We start from the raw sequence: 21,503 nt of genomic DNA on the forward strand, positions 1-21,503 counted from the left end.
GCACTTTTTTTTTCTAGCAGGCTTATTTGGAGAAGGATGATCACATTTGTCCAGCTCTGCACATTTGTCATATTGATTGCTTTGCATTCACTGGATCAGAGATCTCACTAAGCCAGCTACGTTATTTCTTATCAATATAGGAGTTCAATATGGATGACACCCCTGGAAGGGGACGTTCCTTCCCTGGTTCTCCTATACCAGTAAAGGAATTTCATGGAAAACTCCCTAGATTTTAAAACTTGTGATCTCAAAGCCTTTGTGGAGGTCCACTTGCTTAGCCCCCAAATGTAGCACGAATTTTAAAAGGTCTTATTAATAAAAACAAAACCAGAGCCAGGTATTAAGGTGAACACTGAAAGATCAGAGAAACAGAACAAGCCACAGCTAACCTCACCTCACCAGTTCCTCAGCTGATCTTGTTTCCTCAAACTGGAAGCCTCCGTGTCTTCATCCAAATCGATCTCAGCTGATATGCTACTGAAAGCCTAAAAGCTTAACAAAGGCTCTAGTTCCTTAAATACCTTTCTGTTTCCTGCCATCACTTCCTGGGATTAAAGGCGTATGTCACCATGCCTGGCTGTATCCAGTGTGGCTTTGAACTCACAGAGATCCAGACAGATCTCTACCTCCAGAATGCTAGGATTAAAGACATGTGCTACCACTGCTTAAAACTATGTTTAATATAGTGGCTGTTCTGTTCTCTGACCCCCAGGTAAGTTTATTGGGGTGCACAATATTTCAACCACACCCAAATGTGGTACCAGGCATAACAGATTATCAGAAGATTACTGTGTGCGTGCGCACGTGTGTGCGTGTGTGAAAGAGCTAGTCTAAGTGACTCTGAGGTGTATTGTTAGAGCCATAGATAAAATTATGCTTTTTCCTTAGTTAACCTACTTTACTCTGAGGATGAGTAAGCTGAAGAGTCAAGTATGGATTGACTCTGTGTGTATGTGTGTGTGTTATGGTGTACATATGGATGGATTTATGGGGTTGAGGATCAATTCCAGGGTTTCTCACTTCATAACCCAGTGCTTTATCGTTTAACTACATCCTCAGCACATTGCAACGTATTTTATGTTCAATTATTATTACACATTTAAATTGTGGTGTTGTAAAACTCACTTTTCTCTTTGTGGATGATGATAACTTTTTTTATGTGCTTGACATGGCTTCAGGATCAACTTGGTTTCACACTGCTATGGCTTTGAAATTTTGTAATTTCATTATGTCTGTCCCACACAAAGCCTAGCCATGTTGACATTCAAATTCTCTGGGCAATCCAATGAAGCCAATGTATTATTTTATTTATACTTCTGCTTTTATACTCCATTCAAATTCTATGCAAAATGATAAATATGCCTAATAAATCATTACATGAATCAACTTAAGAATCTCAAAGACTTTCTTTTTCTCTACTGTTTATTGTAATGATACCAAAAGTGGTGGTTGTATTTCAATCAATGATCTTTAATATTTGGGAATATTTCATGTCTGACTAGGGAAAATAGTTATTTTGCTTTGAATAAATAAAGTTTTGGTTGTATTTTAAAGGTATAATTAGGTTTCTCTGGTGGGCACCAGTTATCGTGGTTTACAGAGGAGAGTAGCAAATCTGCAGGCTGAGGCTGTTCCAGATTTCCCATCCCTTAGCTGTGTGATTTTAGATCTCAGTCTCTTAATACCTCAGTGTTCTCATCTGGGCAATAAACAGCTATAAAGAAATGAGATCTGAGGCTACCTGTGAGCTCTGTACTTCTATAAATCTATTATGGTTAGAAAGTTAAAAATTAGCTAGAGGGCTAAAATTGATTAAACAGCCCATCCAAGGAAAAGCCAAGTTAGAGAATTTGAATTTTATTTACCAAGTATATATTGAACACTGAGTATGTCTATGTCTTTGGGCTAGGTGATATGTGTGTCTATGGGTGTTGCAAGATTCCTAATATTTACAGGTTTTAGACTCTCACAGTGGGCATCCAGTGAGTGCCTGAGTGAATGCCATGCTATATTAACAACAATTCTCCTTGTTTAAGATACTAACTAGGGAATTGAGCAACAATTCATCTTAGGTTTTAAAACAGCACTTCATGTTTTCTGATAATTTAAATTTACCCCAGGAAGAAAATAACTTTGTTGCATATTAGAACATCACAATTTGTAGACAAAAAGCTTGTCAACTTTATAAAAATGTGTAGGTGTACCAGTTTATGAGCAACAGATTAGAACTCTGCTTCTACCTTTTGTAAAGATAAATAAACCAACTTCAATCCCTTGCTGATAACCATGATTTATAAAACAGGCATAGGACTGAAAAGACAGATTAGAGAAAGGTGTTCATCAAATCCACACTGTCAGCTTTTATAGAAAACAGCATGGAAATAGATGGTTGGCTTCTGGGACTGCTCGGCTCTGTTAGGTAGCTTTTTAGTTTGATTAATGATGTAACAGGACAGCATTTTCTAATCCCATAGCGTCTTAGAAATCCATATCTTCACAGGCTTCTCCCATTCATATTGCAAGTAGTTCACAGTGTCTTCATTTCTGAGGCAGCCAGGTACCTAAATAGATTTTCTTGGCTCAGGTTTAAATTTTCTTAGATGTTTGGTGGTAGACAAAGGGGTCTTATTAATACAATTGTTTCTGATGCAGTACAGCAGTGCTGATTCGTTGTATAAACAAGTGGAGATGGCTTTAGAAAACGTGGAAGAATGGAGAAGAGGTTATACGAATATAAAGATGGCTCTTTCAGTTTTCTGTAGAATATGGAAAGCTCAGTTTTAAAAAGACGAACCTATGAATAGGTTATATATATAATCTACGACTAGGAAGAAGAAACGGGGAAGGATGTAAAATAATCTTAATTTTATGACTCTAATGAAGGATTTGTACCAGAATGAAGATGGATCCCAGCAGACACAGAATTTAGTGAGTGGCTGAACGAGAGGAGTAGGATAGTTAATCCCAAATTCTAATCTGGATGTGGGAGGAGGGTGGTTTTGGTTTCTATATCGAGGTAAATTAAATTCAAATCTATTTCTGAGTGAACTGTGCCCAGAGCAGAAAGTAAAGACATAATTTCATCAGTTTCCTGTTGGTTTCATTTAGAGACAATTGAAATTGGCAGAGGAGTTGCCAGAATAGTAAGAGTTTACATGATATTGCAGTTTTGGTCTGATAGTTAGTAAAAGCATAGATCCTACAATCAATCATTAGCAAAGATGGGATATTACTAAACCAGCTAGGTAAAGTAACACTGGGAAGAAGGGGGTCATCAAGGACAGATTTTTTAAAACTGATTGGAATAATAATTTTTAATAATCAGGTTTATCCATAAGGATGAAACCTACGTATTGCCCAGTATGTCATGTCATAAAAATATAAGGATCTTTCTTTTCTTTTTGGTGTGGATCTACACTATAATCGACAAAATTAAGTAAATACGTTTTTGGTTATAGTGCCAAATTATTGCAAAGGAAGATTTAAAGAAATAATGACATTTCTGCTTGGAATCCTCTACATTTTCTCTCAGATCCCTGTGCTCATTCTTCTATTCAAATTTATGGCTGATCTTTCCATGTAAGTTCCTTCATTTTCCTTACTATTCTTGCTGCCCCTTTCAGAAAGAAATCTCTTCTCAAGAATTATTACACTTGCCATCTTGAAGATAAAGTGTCTAGCATAATTAGTCTCATGGGTTAATTCAAATGCTCACATCAAACCACATGCATAATAATGTTTCTGGGTCCCCTAATCAGAGTCTTAATTAAGAGGGTGACAGCATATGTTACCTAAATTACCCAAACAGAAAATAAGTTATGAGGCAGATTTGTTTGAAGGGGTTGTAGTCTCTAAGAAATAGAGGGTAGATTTGGGAAAGGTCTGGGTGGAAGTAAGGAGGCCAAGAATGACTCCTGTAGTAAATTCTTGATTAGCAGTAGATTTTGTCATTTATTGAACTTGATAGCACTGTGCTCAGAATGAGAATGCAGAGTTTCATCCAACCTATCATTTCTTACATATTTAATTTTATTTTGTTGAGTTGTGATTATTGGTATTTAAATTGCCCATAAAATTAAAAAAATATGAAAAGGGTATCAATAGTTGGATTCTAGTGGTTATGATCCAGCCTAGAGTTTTGTTTTCATTTCTGTAAATTATTTGTTCTATTTAGTGAAAAATTAAAATATTTCCAGGAGAAATTTTAGATTACTGGCTCCTTATTGAAAGTGCTTCATTTTCGTATCCAGTCAGCCAAGCCAGGCTTTGCATTCCATGTATGTTTCTTCAGAAATATTCTCTCTTCTTCCACCATTCATATGTATAGATATCTGGTCTCGTTTGTTTGTTTGCTTAATAACATATGAGTCTTACTTTTGCACATTTTTTTAGTGTTTAATTTTGTTCATACATTGAGTTTTATGCAAGTAAGAGTAAATGTACCCAGTAGTTCCATGGTATTTGATTGTGCACATATACCACAATCCACTTAGCTGGTTTCCTTCTGCCACAGGGATTTATAAGAATATTTACTGTCGTGAAAATTTGACCAAGCTTCAAAAGGCTTCATATTAATTACATCAAACACCATGAAGGTGGGGCCACCAGATCATAATGCCAGGTCTAAATTTGTGCTTGTTCTGTCTACCCATTTCCCCAGCAGGCCTTAAAGCTTCCTTAGTATCTTCTGTTGTGTGGATATGTGGCTACGGAATATACTCCATTCCAGTTCCTCCCTTTTCCACGTTTTAGGCACTTTTTCTTCACATGTACTGTCTTTGCTCTTAAAACATCCATTTCCTGTTTGTTAAGCTACATACTCACTAGAGTTCCCTCTCCTACTCTTTTGTGCCTTCATTCTTATATTTACTTACCCATTTATTATTTATCATCTAATAAATTTTTTTGAGATTCTATCATTTAATGGGTTTATGGGAGTGGAATTAGGAGTATGGTACACTATTAAGATAAATGAAATATTTCCTAGCTTTCACTCAACTTATCATAGAACATAGAGACAACTAACTACAGTATGCATAATCATACCCAGTATATATATCATATATTATATACCATATAACATACCTAGGAACTTTAAGCTTCAATTCCCTAGCTTGAAAAGTAAAGTACCATGTACAAAGGCATTTCCTGTATGTACTCACAGTGGCATATTATTCAGTCTTAAAGATAAAAAAATATGTCATTTTGTAGGCTAATAGATGAAACTAAAAACCACCATGCTAAGCCAAGCGAGGCAGATTCAGAAATGCAAATATCCCATGTTTTCTCTTATATTTAAAATTTAGATTTAAAAAAATACATGAAGGTAGACTGGATTATATTCAGGAAGGGGAAGGGGACCAGAGGGAGGGGAAAGGGGACAGGAGAAAATATTGGGGGAGGGTGAGTGTGATAATGCTACATTGTATACATGTATGAAAACATCACAATAAAACACATTTTACACACTTAATATATATTAACATTCTAAAGAGTGAAGTACTATAATGTTTAACAATGTATGGCTATAAAATATTTCTAGATTTCTTTGAAGATTTTGTTTTTATTTTAAATTACATGTGTGAGTGTGTCTGTGAGTTTCTATATGTGTGTGTATGTCTGTGAGTTTCTATATGTATGTGTGTCTGTGAGTTTCTATATATGTGTGTGTATGTCTGTGAGTTTCTATATGTGTGTGTGTCTGTGAGTTTCTATATGTGTGTGTGTCTGTGAGTTTCTATATGTGTGTGTGTGTGTGTGTCTGTGAGCTTCTATGTGTGTGTGTGTGTGTGTCTGTGAGTTTCAATATGTGTGTGTGTGTCTGTGAGTTTCAATATGTGTGTGTGTGTGTGTGTCTGTGAGTTTCTATATGTGTGTGTATGTCTGTGAGTTTCTGTGTGTGTGTGTGTGTCTGTGAGTTTCTATGTGTGTGTGTGTCTGTGAGTTTCAATGTGTGTGTGTGTGTGTGTGTGTGTCTGTGAGTTTCTATATGTGAAAACAAGTGTTGGTGGAGACCAGAGAGGGTGTCAGATATCCTGGAGTTGGCAGTTTTAGGGTCCCCAGTGTGGGTACTGGGAATGAAACATCTTCTGGAAGAACAGTACAAGCCCTTAACTGTTGAATTATCTATTCTTCCTCAAACTTCTTTTTTTTATTGTAATTGAACTAATATTTCCCGAGGATCAATTTTCCTCAAGAGAAACACAAAATACAATAAATTGTGATTGCAATATTACAAAGGAGAATGTCCTTTCAACTGTTCATTTTTTCAGCTTACACATAGTAGTTCATAATCTTAGTCATTAATAGAGTAGATACATGTTCCATCTGATTGCTAAGGGATCAATGATGTAGCAAACACAAGTTGAGTCACGGATGGTCATGAGGGCGAGACCTCATCTATCAATAAAGAAAGCAGGGTAAGAACATAAGATCTTGAGCTTGCTTAAGGCTTCTAACTATGTAGGAGTTGGGGCAAGAAGCCAGAGCTGTAAAGGGAAAAATGCCACCTTTATGGGAATAGTAAAATAGAATGACTCCTTGGAGCCCTGCTCCATTTCAAAATAAATATAGAAAATTTGTACAGACTTACTTGTGAGCCTGTGTTCTACCCACTGCAGCTAGCCTGTATCAAATTCTTGAAAAATATTTTAGTATGGTAAATGTTTAATTGGAAAATCAACTATATATATATGAAAAACAATGTAACACAATGTATAGGAAGGTTTTGAAAATAAAAATGAGAGCAGGATGACATTCAATAACTCTATTGGCTGAAATGTTACTAATATCGCTACTCATAGGTTTATTGGGTTACTAAATTTTATGGGGTCCTAAGAAAAAGAAAATAGGCAAAAAAATGGCCTGTCAAGTTCAATACTTGATATATTTCTGTGGGCAAGATAACTAATCAAAGTAAAGACAACAGTGTATTAATTTAACCAAAACAATTAAAAAACAAAATTAAAATGCTTATTTTATATTAAAAAATTATAAATATAAGGATGAATGGATGGCTCAGAGGGTAAAGGCACTTGCTTCCAAGCCCTAAGACTTGGCTTCCCTCTCTGGAACATACATTTTGAAAGAACAGAACTCACAGATTATCTCCTGATCTCACATGTATGCGATAGCATGTACACACATGCATACACCCATATGCTAAATAAACATAGAATAATAAATTATGAATATAAACATGTGTGAGACTTAGTCTTCTCTTTAGTTAGTTGGGAATAATAGGTGTAATATCAACACGAATCTTATAAATTTTATAGAAACAAAATACTGAATTTTAAGTCTTTGCTTTATTCCTGGATCTACTTGGTGGTCAGTTCTTATTTGACATTATTATAATTGACAGTCTTTTAAGTCAAGTGAATCTGAATAATTCCAGGTTCTAGAGGAACAGAAATAGGTGCAATTGCAGTGGTTTGTATAAGGTATAGATGCATTACTCTGCAAGAAGATTGGAAAAATTATTTCCAGGATTAATATCTAGTGTACTGTAATCCAGGAAGATTCTGAGCATATCAGAAAATTTCTATACTTTATTTTTAAAGCAAATTATGTATATTTGATCAAAGTTAAGAAATGATGTATTACCCTACATAGGTACCTTTTGAACAACAGTTTTAAATGTGATGCTGTGAAAGTCAAGGCTCATATGCATGGATACGTTTGGCCAAAAAAACCCCAGCTGTTTCTTTTTTTAAGAATTTTAAAATTAGATTTATTTATTTTATTTAAGTGTGAATGCTTTTGCTTGCCTGCATGCATGTGTATTATGTGTATGCTTGGTTTCTGCAGAGGTCAGATCCCCTAGAACTGGAGTTATGTATTATTATGGGCCACCATGTAGGTACTCGGAATTGAACCCAGGTCTTCTGAAAGAGCAGCATGTTCTCTTAATTTCAGAGACATCTCCGTAGTCTCCACTGAATGTCCTTACCTTAGCTAATGACAGGAATGACTTTCTTATTAGATAGAGCAGAGGTGAGCCTTGCTTAGGAGCTCTCATGAGTTTAGGTACAAAAATATAAAACAGAAGTCTTATGAAAATGACTCCCATTCTTACATTTCTTTCTTTCTTCCTTCCTTCCTTCCTTCCTTCCTTCCTTCCTTCCTTCCTTCCTTCCTTCCTTCCTTCCTTCCTTCCTTTCTTTCTTTCTTTAATTTCTTTCTTTCTTTCTCTCTCTCTCTCTCTCTCTCTCTCTCTCTCTCTCTCTCTTTCTTTCTTTCTTCTCCTCCTCCTTCTCCTTCCTTTTGTGTTTTCAATAGATGTGTCTGTACATATGTTGCAGTATACTGGGATGTTTTGGGCCACTGCAAACTTTGTGGAATGATCATATCCAGATAATTAGCATACCCTCACCTCAAGTATCTGTCATTTCTTGGTAGTAAGAGAACTGAAGTCCTCTGTAGCTCTTTTGAGATGCATGTGCTTATTGATTTGGCTCACCTTTGTCTGGGTTTTCAGTGTTGTCCAGTGGTGGTCTTTTCCTCTCCACTGTATTTGCAGCTTTTTCCCTTCTTTGTTCTTTTTTTATCACCTTTTTTTCCTCCTGCAGTGAAGAGACCGCTATGAAACTTCCCTCCAGAGACCTTCCTCCTCAAATGGCCATATGGGTTTAATGTATAATGCATGAGAGGCTGCACAAACTGCAAATGATTCAAAAGTGAAGCCTCCAAGGCTGGGCTCAGGAGGCATTCCTTAATAATAATTAGAAAATCAAACAGTCCTAGTCATTTCAATGGTCCTAGTCATTTCATTGGTCTAATAGTGCCAGACAGTAATATAGTGCAGTCTTCCCAACACAATTATTGTGCAAATGCACTTTTTCATTACTAATGGGTTTATTATCTGCAGATTCCTACTTAGGGTTTATGGAAATCTGTGGACATCTCTCTAATTTCTGAGGTTTCAGGAAGAGACAAAATGATGTGAAGTGTAATTTGAAAATTAATTTTTCAGTGTCTTACATGAAGGATCATTTGGGTAGAGGCAGAATAGGGGCTTTTCCATAGCCTTTAGTGTAGTGGCAATAGCCTTTCTCTTTTCTTTAGGCCCAGAAATAATATTTGAAATTAGGGTTTGTGGAATTTTTTCATTAAAAATATATGCATTTAAATTTATCATCACAGAGTTTTTTTTAAAGGAAAGTAAATGTAAAAGAATGTAGAAATAACTGCTGAGTACTTACTATATATAAAAAGCTCTTGATAAACTTAAAAGCAACAGAACACAGCCATCTTTCTGATGAACCATACCAAACTTCTTTTTTTATGTCTTCAAGGACTTCAAAGACATCAAGTCTCTGGAATCCTTGCCAGGAGAAGCATAGTTGATTTGAAGAACTTGGCCTAGAAATTTGCTCAGGTGAGCAAAGGTAAGCTTGACATGTGATGTTCTGATTGGGTGTTTTATATGAGAAGATGTATGTATAATTACTTGATAAAATTTTGGGCCCAAAGCATTAGATATAATTACAGGAATTTTTTTTTAAAAAGACAGAGCACTGAACATTAAAGAATCAGCTTCTTTGAACTGGAAATTCAGATGCCACAAACTAGCATAATCATTTAATTTAATCTCATGTTGGTCCTAGGTGGTAGAAACCAGTGTTGCTTATTTTACAAAGAAAGAAATAAGGATACGAAGCCATGGGAAAGAATAGGCTGTTTGTTCATTATATTAGTAAATTTGTTTCTCTGTGCTTATCTAGTGCTTTACTGTACACTGCTTATTTAAATGCCTAACAGGGAAAACGGCTGTCATATGTAATAGAACATTGGGCTACAGTGATTGTACATTGTAATCCTTAAATCTTTAACAGGCCGAAGAAGAAATGTTTCGAGTTCAAGATCAGCCTGTATCACATAGTGAGACCCTACTACAAACACACAAAACAAAGCTCAAACATAACAAAGAATAATAGCAGGAAATGCAGGAAAAGATTATATTTAGGATCATGGAGAAATAAATTTAGGGTTAAAAGACTTTTCAACTCTAAAGCATGAGAAGAAAGCTGATCATATTTTCATCACAATTAAGAATATGTTTAGTGAAGGGTATCACAGAAAAATTCATTCACAGATGCCACAATAGCAGAAGAGGGGAAGATGTAAAACCTAGACAGAAAACCCAATAAAAATAGCAATGCCTATACAGGAGTTTAAAAGTTATCAAATCAGTACCCATATCCATTTTAAATACTGGAAATATGAGCCATAAGAATTCCAATATATTCCTAGAATATGTGGAAGAGTAAGTAATAACAGCTGTTGACAGAGTTACTGACAAATGGAAATTGGGTGTGTTACTGGTAGGAAATAAAACTGATATTGCCATTCAGAAGAACTAACAGGCCAACTTACTCAAAATTTCCCACTGTTTATCTTTTTAAAATATTTACTTGTTTTTATGTATATATATATTTTGCCTGTATATAGGCCATGAAAATAAAAAGAGGGAGTCAGATCCCCTCAAACTGGAGTTATGAGTGGTTGTATACCATCAGTGTTAGCTAGAGACTGAACCCAAGACCTCTGCAAGAACAAGTGTTCTTAACTGGCAATGGTGAGCCATGTCTCCAGTCTCCTACCTTATTTCTAAAAGTTCTTGTCCTTCATAAATATTTCAAGGAGAGTCTCGTACAGATCCATTATGGGATGATGCTAACATGCTCATGGCCACAGTATTTGTGGTGATGTGAGCTGAACCAACCACAACCAGCAGAGGAGAGAATATGATGGGCGTACATCAGTGGCTAAAAAAATTATACTCATGTGGAAATACTGACAGATCTTTAAAACTTGGTACATAGTGAAATAAAATAATAATCTAAGTATTGTAGTAAAAATATATACCTAAATAAATTCTATATGTAAATGCACTCTTTGAATTTTTTGTTTACCCCCCCCCCTTTATGAAACAACACATGAAAACAACAACAAAATGATCAGAATGGGATATCTGCCTAGCAAGCGAGTTAGTGAAGACAAGGAGGCAAAGGAGTACAAAAAAATACAAGTAAGCAAAGCAAAGGGAGTCTTTCTTTCCACAGCTCAGTGTTAATAACTTGCCATGAACCATGGAGACTGATTAACCCAATGCTCTGCACCTGAGGGCCAGGGAAAATGACTTCTCATCACAGTGACCTTAAAGAGCCCAAGGGCCTTTTGAATCATGCAAAAATTCATAAATATGTTTAAATGACATTTCTTCTATATTCTAAGTATTTGACATTAGAGTCCTACATTGTGAGTATAGGAAACATCTGAAATTACTAAAACCTGAGCTAATCAAATATTCTGCCTTATGGTAATGTTTTAAAACATGTATTTTTAGAAGAACTTGCTTATAAAATGTTGCGTTTACATCACTGTTGCTTCCTCGCTCTGTGTTTTACTGAAGTGCATTATCATCATCATTTAGGACTGGCCCCTTTTCAATTGGTGTACCTCTGCTGCTGCTTCTCAAATACTTTCTTGCTCTAATTTGTAGTATGTACCATGCCAGAAGCCATTGCTTTTTAAATATCCTGTCATCATTATTAATATTATTTTTAGCCATCATGGAATAGAACCATTTCCAAATGACTTTCTGTTCAGCAGAAGCAAGTACTGACAGGTGATTGATGCATGGATGTAGGATGGATTCCTGAGCCATTCACTTAGGGTAGCTGCATAGGGTCCTTCATTAGGAGGAATCCAAGAAGCTTTCATTCTCTGTAGTCACCATGATGAAATTCCAAAGGAATTTTAAGATAGGGCTCCTCTATTTTAATTATACACTAGACCCTAAACTTAGGTTGTTATTTAGTATAAACAGAACCAGGGTTCAGTTGATTCACTGATACCCCATTCAACATTTCTTATGTGGTAGGCACTAGCAACTTAGAGGTAAAAGTAATACTCCTTACTTTTCTTATTAAGCACAGTAAGGAGTTTTGCAAGGAGATTTTCATATACATATATAATGTATTTTCATCATGTTTACCTACTGTTATGCTTTCGTGTCTCTGTCCTACTCATTCTTTTCCTTTACCCAATCATTTCTCTGTCAACTTGTATGTGTGTGTGGCTCAGTGAGCTTAGTTAAGGTTGCTTATATGAGCACGGGTTGGGGGTTATTTTACAAGAACAAAGGAATTTACCAGTGACTACATCATTGAAAGTGTTTTCCCTTCCCAGCAGCAGCTATTATTAACTGTCAATAGCATCTTCGGTTTCACGAATCACCACCCCATCCATGGGGAATGTAGACAGGCAGGCTCCATATTGTGCAAATCTTATGCAAATAATTGCATCTATTGTGAGTTCATGAGTATGACAGCCATGTTGTATCCAGAAGACAGCATTTTTTATAACACCCCACCACTTCCTCTGGCTCTTACATTCTTTCTGTACTCCCTCCCAAGATGTTCTCTGAGCCTAAAGCAAGGGAGATACAATGTAGACACAATTGGGAAAGCCTGCTTCAGGTGAACGTATTTTTTATTTGTTTGAAAGCTGTGGGTATTTACAAACCAACAAAGAAGTAGAAACATTTCTATAACTCTAGTAAGTATAGTTAAATATGTATTGGCATTACTACATTAAATGAAAAAAAAGCACAGTGTAAGATGTATGAGGTGACACATTGTAATAATCCCATTGCATGTAAGTGCAGAAGGATCATGAGTTTTAGGCCAGCCTGGGCTCCACAATGAGACCCAAAATTTGGACTTTCTTCAGAGGTTTGTCCCTGCCTTTGAGTGTGTACAACTGTCCTTTTCTTTTTTAAAAAAACATTTTAATTTACTATTATATTATTTCACATGTACGGGTGTTTTGCCCACATCATATGTCTACATACCACATGAATTCAGTGCTCACAGAGGTCAGAAGATGGCATCAGATCCTCTGGCACTAGAGTTATAGATGGCAGTGAGTTGCCACGTAGGTGCTGGGAATAAAACCTGCATCCTCTAGAACAAGTGTTCTTTACTGTCGAGTCATCTTTATTTTCAAGTATCTTTTTCTTAGAATTATATTCTCCTCTCTGTCTTTGTCTCTGTCTCTCCTTTGCCCTCTTTCCCTTCCTTCCTTTTCTATTTATTGGTTAGATTTGATTTTTAAAATTAACTTACTGTTTGACAATTTTACACACACACACACACACACACACACACACACACACACACACACACACACACACATATACACATACACACTCTCTTTCTCTTCCTTCCATCAAGTCTTTCTCCTACTATCATGGCTGTATTTTCCATTGTGATATATTGAGTTTAACCAGGACCACCAACCAAGGCATGGGTGTGATGTTATCCACTGGGGCATGGATAACTCAGTCATCAATGGTTATTTCATTGAAGACAATGACTCCATCTTTCCCAGAAGGCTAATAGCTTTCTGAGGAGGAAGTAGGCCCCATGAGCTACACTCCTAACCCATGACTGAATGTCAATGGGTCTAGTCTTGTGAAGATAACTCTATTTGCTGTGAGTTTATGAGTACAGTGGCCTTCCTTTTCATTGTCTTGTCCTTATATTATTTTCATTACTTTTCTGAAATGTTCCCTAAGCCTCTGGAGGGGAACTATCAGTTTTCCATTGAAAGTTAAGCAAGCAAAAGTCATTTGTTCTAGGCACCTTGACCATCCATGAGTCTTTCTGTGTTAACTACCATTTGCTTCCCCAATAAGCTTCTTTGACAAAGGATGAGGGCAGCACTAATCTATGTGTATGAATATAAATATTTAGGAGACCAATTGACAGTATATCTGTTTATTAAAACAAATGATCATTTCAGCCCTAGGACCTTTGATCTCCCAGTCACAGGTCTTTGACTAAGTTCACAGTACTAGCCATCCATTCCTTCTTGTGGAAAGGACCTCAGATCCGACCAGAACACAGTTGGTTAACTCCACATCACTCATGTCACCATCTCTCTAGTGGGCATTTCTTGCTTGGCAGAGTGTTATTGTAGATGCCTGTTCATAACTGGGTAAGACCATTCATAACCTTTCTTCCCCAGCTACGAAACAACTTCTACCACTGTGGATGTTATTCTGGAAGATGATTGCAGCTCAGTTACAGCATGACTTCTCTATGTCCTTCCAGCAAGTGTGTGGTGTCTTCAGCCATAGAGCCTTACCATCTTGTTCTGGTAGGTAATCAAGAACGATGATATCAGTGTGCACTATTTGGGGTGGTTTCTGGGCTTCTCTGGAGCAGTAACTCACAGGGAAATATCCCACACTTGGCATTAAGATTTTTGTTAAATAACCCACACCTTCTGAGTTTGGAATTATCTGCCCCCACAGGCTACTTCCATTCAAAATCTTTTTGAAAAAGTATGTTTAAAATTTGCCTGTAACTTTCCACATGGCTTCCTCACATATCCTTAATTTTAGTTAATAATCTTTCCACATTCTATTCCATTTTAACACTTAACTACCTCAAGTATTGTCTCTATCTACTTTCATATTCCAAGAAAGTTAAATGCTACATGTCTTCTTATATGCTAATTATAATTTTGAATTTTTAAGTTTGTGTGTATAACTTGGAATGTGTGTAGCGATCTGGAAGCTAGAAAGGGCTTAGGTGTGGAGAAGGGGAAGAGGGGGCCTTAAGGGGATGAGTTACAGTAGAACACATGTGAGTTTCTTTATTTTTGAGCCAGGTTATCCCTGTACAGACTAAGCTGACTTCAAATTTGCTATCCTCCTGTCTCCACATCCCAATAACTGTGATTATAAACATGTTCCACCATGCCCAACACAATTTTTATATTTTTTTAAAGACAGGGATGATTTGAATAACAAAGAAAAGTTAAATCCACTTTCACTATCATATTGATTCATGTCCTTGATCATTTTGTTTTATTTTCATTTCTACATTTTTTATTTTCTTCTTCCATCTCACATATATTATTTTGCTAGATGTTTCTTTATTTGCAAAGTCTGCTTTAATATTGCATAGCAAAGATTTTTAGATCTTGGCAGTAAACTTCAAAACTCTTAGTTCTAGCATTTAAGTCACACTTGAATCTTGTTAAGAATCCTTGTTAAAATACTAGAATTTGCTCAGGACTACAGGATGTCACAGGGTATTTTTTCCCCTTCATTCCAGTGCTGAACTTCACAACTTGAAAATCTTTCCAAGATAAAATATACATTATATAATTTTACTATAAATGGGACGTTATAATGCATTTTTCTAATGTTTGCTGTTTTCCTGGTTTGCACCATAGTTAGATCAACCTTTTTTTTTAAATAATGATTTAGTTACTAACCTTCTTGAGGTGTAATTTACTAACAGTTTCTGATGGTCTTTGTTGCTTAGAATCTACAGTGTCTCTGAGATCAATTCCTTTACCTTAGGTAAACATTTGTCTTCATTTGAAAATGTCTGGATTTTACTTTAATTCGTAGAGGATATTTTCATTTTTGGAAAAATTATGGTTGATAAGTTTGTTCTTTGGGTGCTTTAAGGAGAGGTATCCTGCCTTTGCGCTTCAGACTTCCCTAACAATGAAACTTGTGGCATGCAAGTCTTTGTTTTGTTTGTGCTATTCTTACTGTTTCTTGCTTGGTAGCTTTCCCTTTATGTTTAATTTTGAACAGTCTGACTTTGATTTGTCCAGTCATGGTTTTATTCATATTTATGGCATTTGAGGACTTAAAAATCTTGAATTTGTATATTTATACCTTTGCTTACTTTGAGAAGATGTTAGATATTATTTCATCAAATATTTTGTTTACATTTATCTCTCTTTTCTTCTTTGGAGGGGAGGGAGAAGAGAGGAGGGAGAAGAGGGAAGAGGAGGAGGAAGAACCCTGACCCTCCTTTAGTTTAATGTTTAAAGTTATTTTTTATGGTTTAACATTATAAGAACTACTACTATAATTATGTGTGAGTGTGTTTTGCTGGAAGTGTGCATGTGGAAGCATATACCAAGGTCAGTGAACAACTTTGTGGAGTCAGTTCTGTTTTTCCTTATTTAAGTGGGTTTCAGGGTTCAAACTCAGGTTGCCAGACTTGTAAGCACCATGGTAGCTCTCCAGCCTTTTTCTTTTCTTTTCTCTTCATCTTGTTTTAGAGAAAGGATAGTTTTTTTTGGTCTTTTTTTGTGCACAAATTATTTCCTCTCATTCTGCCCTAGAGCTCTTCAGTGGATTTAATTTTTGAAAATCCTTTTTAGCCCAAAATTTTCATTTACTTTAATTATTTCCCATTTCTCTATTGCTCCTATCTCTTCACATCTGAATATCTTCCTTTGCCTCATTGAACATGATTATGACAATTGCTTTACATCTTTTTGTCCTAATTCCAGCATGTGGGTTATGTTTCTCAAATGCTGAGTAATTTTGGATCCTATCTTTGGTGTTGTAAGTGTGATATCATAAAGGCCCTACAATTTGTTACAAATTGTTGTTGTTGTTTTTTTAATAAAACTGTATATTTACAGACCAGAGTGTGTATGTAAAGAACCAGGCCAAGACAGGGAAAGAATTCCCAGAAAGGGTTAGTATGAACAGTGCTTGATGGCCACTCAGGGTGTGGAACTATGCTTTTTCCTGTCATAGTAAGTAACTTAATGAAGAGTGTACTCAAAGAGGACTTGCCTCGATGTTTTAGATAACTTTAAATCAAATGTTGTTCTGATTTCATTTATGAAATTTAAAAACAAGATATATAATTATCAAACCATTTCAAATTACTTAAATGGATATTTACAGAAACACAACATGCTGAGTTTGGAAAGGTGACGTTACAGCATTGAAACACAACCCAATATTCTCAGGCATAGAAAAGAGCAGAAACAAATATTTAATAAAATGAAAAACCAGTCAAACCACTTTAGAGTTAGATAAGTGTTAAAGTCAGCAAACTATTTAAAATTATTTTGTATAGATGTATTCTGTAAATTCAAAAATTTAAATAGCCATAATATACCAAAGGATTGAGATCCAGCTCTATAAGAGAAAACTATAATGCTTCAGATATGTATTCTGTAATCAACAAAACAATTCCATTTGTTATACACAGACCACGTACATACACACTTAGGAATAAACCTACCAAAAAGATGAAAGATTTATACTCTAAAAATTATGCTCTGTGGGTATTCTATAGTGAGGATACATGCATGATTACTATGTAACACTGATGAAAGGACTTTAAAAAGACACAAATAGAAAGAAATGATCTGTCCATATGTTGGAAGACTTAATATGTATTAGAGACTTTAAGTGTGAGAGCTGGAACTTTTTTCCTGGAAGAAAACAACAAGAAGTCCGCATGGCATTGGTGTAAGCAATGTTCTCAGATTTGACTGGAAAAACATAGGAACAAAGGTAAAGTAGAAAACAGAGAGTATAAACTGAGAAATTCTTCCACAGCAAGGATGACATAATCAATAGAAGTAAAGATACAGTCCATCAAATAGAAAATATTTGCATATTATATGTATGGTAAGGGCTTCATATCTCAAATGCATATAGAAATAGGGTCTGAAAAAGTTGCAAGAAAGCACTTCAGAAATTTTCATCATAAAAAATGGTATCTGAAAAGACAGTTATGTCTACTCTGCTTTATACATTACAGTTAAAACATCATATGGTACTTTGTAAGTATATAAAAATTTTATGAATTGTTAAAAATTATATGAAGAAGTATATAAGAAACTTAACTTTGTAGAAAAAACCCACCTAATTTGAAGGAGAGCCCAAAGACCTGAGCACATATTTCTCAAAAGAATCATAAAATCATAATGTGATCAACTGGTACATCAGCATTCAAATTACTAATAATAAGGGAAATGTAAACAAAATAAAAAATGTTCAATCTTCTGCCATCTGTTAGAATGGCTATTGTCTGAAGTTGCAGTATTGGAGAAGAGGTAGAAAAAAGAAACCCTTGCACACTATTGATGAGGATGTACATTAGTGTAGTCACCATAGAAACAATGTACAATCTTAATTAAAGAACATAATTGACATAGGACTTGCAAGTCCTCCCGTTACTTACATTTCTTTGAGAAATGAAGGCAGCATGATGAAGAAACAGCTATAGTCTCAAGTATATAATACAGTCCTGGTCACCACAGCCAAGGTGTGGAATCATCCTCAGTGTGCTGACCTGTGTGTAAGGGCAGCATAGTCCAATATACCACAGAACACTGTTCATTCATAGAAAAGACAAAGGCTGCCATTGGCAGTAACATGGGTGAGCCTGAAAAACATGATGTTAAAGCCAGACACAGAAAATCAAGCTGTATAAACTGATTACATGTAGAAATATAAAATTTGATTTTTATGAAAATAGGCAGCAGTATGGTGTTAACCAGATCCATGGGTAGTACAGGGTAAAATAGAATGGGAAGGACTTGGTCAGGGTGTATATAATAACAGTTAGGTCAAACAAATACAGAAGTAGAGGTGTAAGTCAGTGATAGAGTGCTTGCCTGACTCATAACGCTCTGCAGTTTCAGGGGAAAGAGTGAGCATTGGAGAATGGCCATGATGGATATTGAGTATCTTTATTGGAGTGATGAAAATCTTATAAAATTGCTTGTTGTGATGGATTTACAACTCTGTGAACAAGCAAAGATCTTATATTGCACATTTTTTCTTTTAAATATTAACTTTCTTGTTTTTGAGACATGTCTTTTATAATCCCAGGCTGGCCACGAGTTCTCCATCATTCTGCCTCCACTTCCTGAAGCTGGGATAACAGGCCTGTGCCACCATACCCAGCCAAATCATACAGTTTAAAAGTATCAATTGTATAAAATATGACTTACATCTCAATGAAGTTGATTGAAAAGACAATAAAAACAGATACATATTCTATCAGAAGATTACTCCCAAATAAGAGATTACTAAGCCGAGGACATGACAACACAATCAATAAAAATATGGAACAGAAGTCTGTGGAGCTTTCTCTAAGGTCTGTCCTCAGGCACTCTGTCTTGCATATTCTAGATGCCTTCCTCTTCCCAGATTCTCATCTTTATTTCTTTGAGTGCTCCAGGCCCATTCTAGACATCTGACCTCTCTATGCCAAGGCTGGGATGCTCTTTCATCAAAGAGGAGTCTGCAGCAATAATTGTGACTACTTTGTTCCCACCTCTCAGAGATCACTGCTCTTCACATAGTTTGCCCAATTTTATGCTTGCTTCAGGTAACAATTACTGCTTTCATATCTTGGATAGAATTGAAAGTAAACATCCTGTTATTCTAAATCTGTTATTGCATAAATTCTTGCAACACTGCAGTCAGCAAGTCAAGTTGGATGTTTCTTAAACACTGCAATGAGCACATCATCAAAGAGCAGAACTTTGGTTAGGTAAACTCCAGCTAAGAACCAAGATCGTCTCTTAGATAAAACTGCAGTTACCTCTGGAGTTGTGTTTTGTAAAGAATCACTTGTGTAACCCTTTAAAATAAAAAAAAAATGTTTATTAATGTACTGATAAACAAATTGGAGGGCGTTTCATGATTCAAGCTCTTAATATAATGGATTCTTCTATAGTTGTTGAGTGATGTGGGCAAATGAAATAGGTTGGCATTCTTGGAAAGTTGACTGTTGCTTAGGCAGAAATCTATGTTACAAATGCAGATACAACAGTAAGAAGGTCATGGGATGTGTCTACCTTTGAAAAGCAAGATAGCAGTAAAAGCAAAAAAATGATGCAAATCTTAGGACATACTTGTGGTTAGATCTTATTCCTTACTATGTGTTTCCCTGGTCTCTAAACAGATATGAAGACTGAATTAATAATCTCTTAAATGAGATAGCATTTGCTTTCTATTGTTCTTTTGGAAAATGAATGTGAGGACTCCTGTGAGGTTGTACTATATCTGCATTACTTATATGTAATATAAGATAATGTATTTTGTGAAATTTTGTAGATCCACTGAAGGGATGAACCTAAGTATAAAATAGTATATCTCCTTAGGAAAAAATGTCACTCATATTTGATTGTACTAATCATTTGGGTTTGTGCTAATTGGCTTGCTTCAGAGCGCAAAGATCAGAGACTATGGTTTCAGAGTGTATGACGAAGTAAAACATCAATGGCAGGCTTTGAACAGATTTCCAGCAGAGTATTTGCTCTCAGGCATGAGGAAACTGAACCGTCCTTTGTTGCTCTGTTGACCACATTGCTGTAATGTGTCTAATTTAAGCACCATTGACATTATCCAGTATTGAGTATGCTATGTCTCAAAAAATTCTTGCTTTTCCTTACTGTTGGACAATTATTATTGACTTATACATTGACTAGGGATCATTTGGCCAAAATCATAGGTTGGAGTTTGGAAACTCAGTTGGTAAATATAATCACCCAAAGAAAAAGAGTAAAGAGTGAACAGTTTTTTTTTAGATGCAGGTTGGAACTTGGCACATATTCAGTCTTTTTTAAATGCAAAATCACAGCTGTCTACCTTCATTGCTCATTTAGTAAGAGAGGGAAACTATTAACACTTGAAGTTCATGGATATTTGGGACTAATAGTTCATAAGGATGCTTGGTCTATGAGACCATTTTTCTGTTTGGTCTTGAATCCTGATTCTGTGTTTTAAGTGCTGTGATCTTAGTCATGTCATTTTATTTCCCTATAAAATAGGTTGGATGCAATCATTGGTTGGTGTAAGCATCAAATGAATTAATGGATGAGGGCATTTAGAGGAGTGTTTGGTTCACAGTTAGCACTTATTAGTTATTGTTAATGCTGTTATTATTGTCATCAGGTAAGTTTACAAAGTGTAGTTTTAACTTTTCCTACACACAACCTCATAGTTGGTGATTTTTCACAATTTGTAAAGTTTATGAAAATAATCTATTTTTAATAAGTGTTAATAGTACTTCATAAATGATTCTATCTATCTATCTATCTATCTATCTATCTATCTATCTATCTATCTATCATCTGTCTACCATCTACCAATATATTCATACATGTATATCATTACCAAAAAATTTCTCTTCCTAGGAAGATTTTGAAAGTCTGAAAAGAGACAGTTTTATTAATATATTCCAATTCACATGATATAGTATTTATCATGTAGTAGGTACTCAGTTCAGTCCCTAAACAGAAGTAAATTCAATCAAAATTAAATTACTTCATTTATTTCCCCTGATATACAGACAATTGTCCTATGATGTGTAAAACAGGAAACTGAAAACACAAATTGTGGTTCTAAGCCTTTTGTGTACCAGCTCTGTCACTGAGCCTACCTGTCAATCACTCTGAGATCTAGTTTCCTCATCTCTACAGTGTACAGCGAATACTCTACAACATCATGATAATAGTTAAATTTAGATTATTGTGTGTGGGACTAACCATAATTTAGAATATGATTTTTATCTTTTACCAGTTGTTATTATTTCTTTGAGTTCCAACTTTGAGAAAATATAGGAAACTGTTAGAAAAGTTGAAGTAGTCTTCAGATATTTCCAGGGCCAAGTGACTCTATAGCTAAAATGCTTCTG

The 21,503-nt window shown here is 35.5% G+C and overlaps 1 long non-coding RNA gene across 2 annotated transcripts in view; it reads left to right on the forward strand.

Annotated features, from left to right (window-relative positions):
* Positions 1–21,503, forward strand: part of LOC143268986 (uncharacterized) — a 119,965-nt gene that overhangs the window by 39,222 nt on the left and 59,240 nt on the right. For both annotated transcript variants that reach the window (XR_013045244.1, XR_013045243.1), the window contains exons 2-3: positions 9,297–9,389; positions 14,038–14,169. This is a non-coding gene — a long non-coding RNA (uncharacterized LOC143268986). The remainder of the gene's footprint in view (positions 1–9,296; positions 9,390–14,037; positions 14,170–21,503) is intronic.

This window comes from Peromyscus maniculatus, chromosome 16 (genome assembly GCF_049852395.1).
Source record: "Peromyscus maniculatus bairdii isolate BWxNUB_F1_BW_parent chromosome 16, HU_Pman_BW_mat_3.1, whole genome shotgun sequence".
In the NCBI taxonomy this organism is placed as follows: domain Eukaryota; kingdom Metazoa; phylum Chordata; class Mammalia; order Rodentia; family Cricetidae; genus Peromyscus; species Peromyscus maniculatus.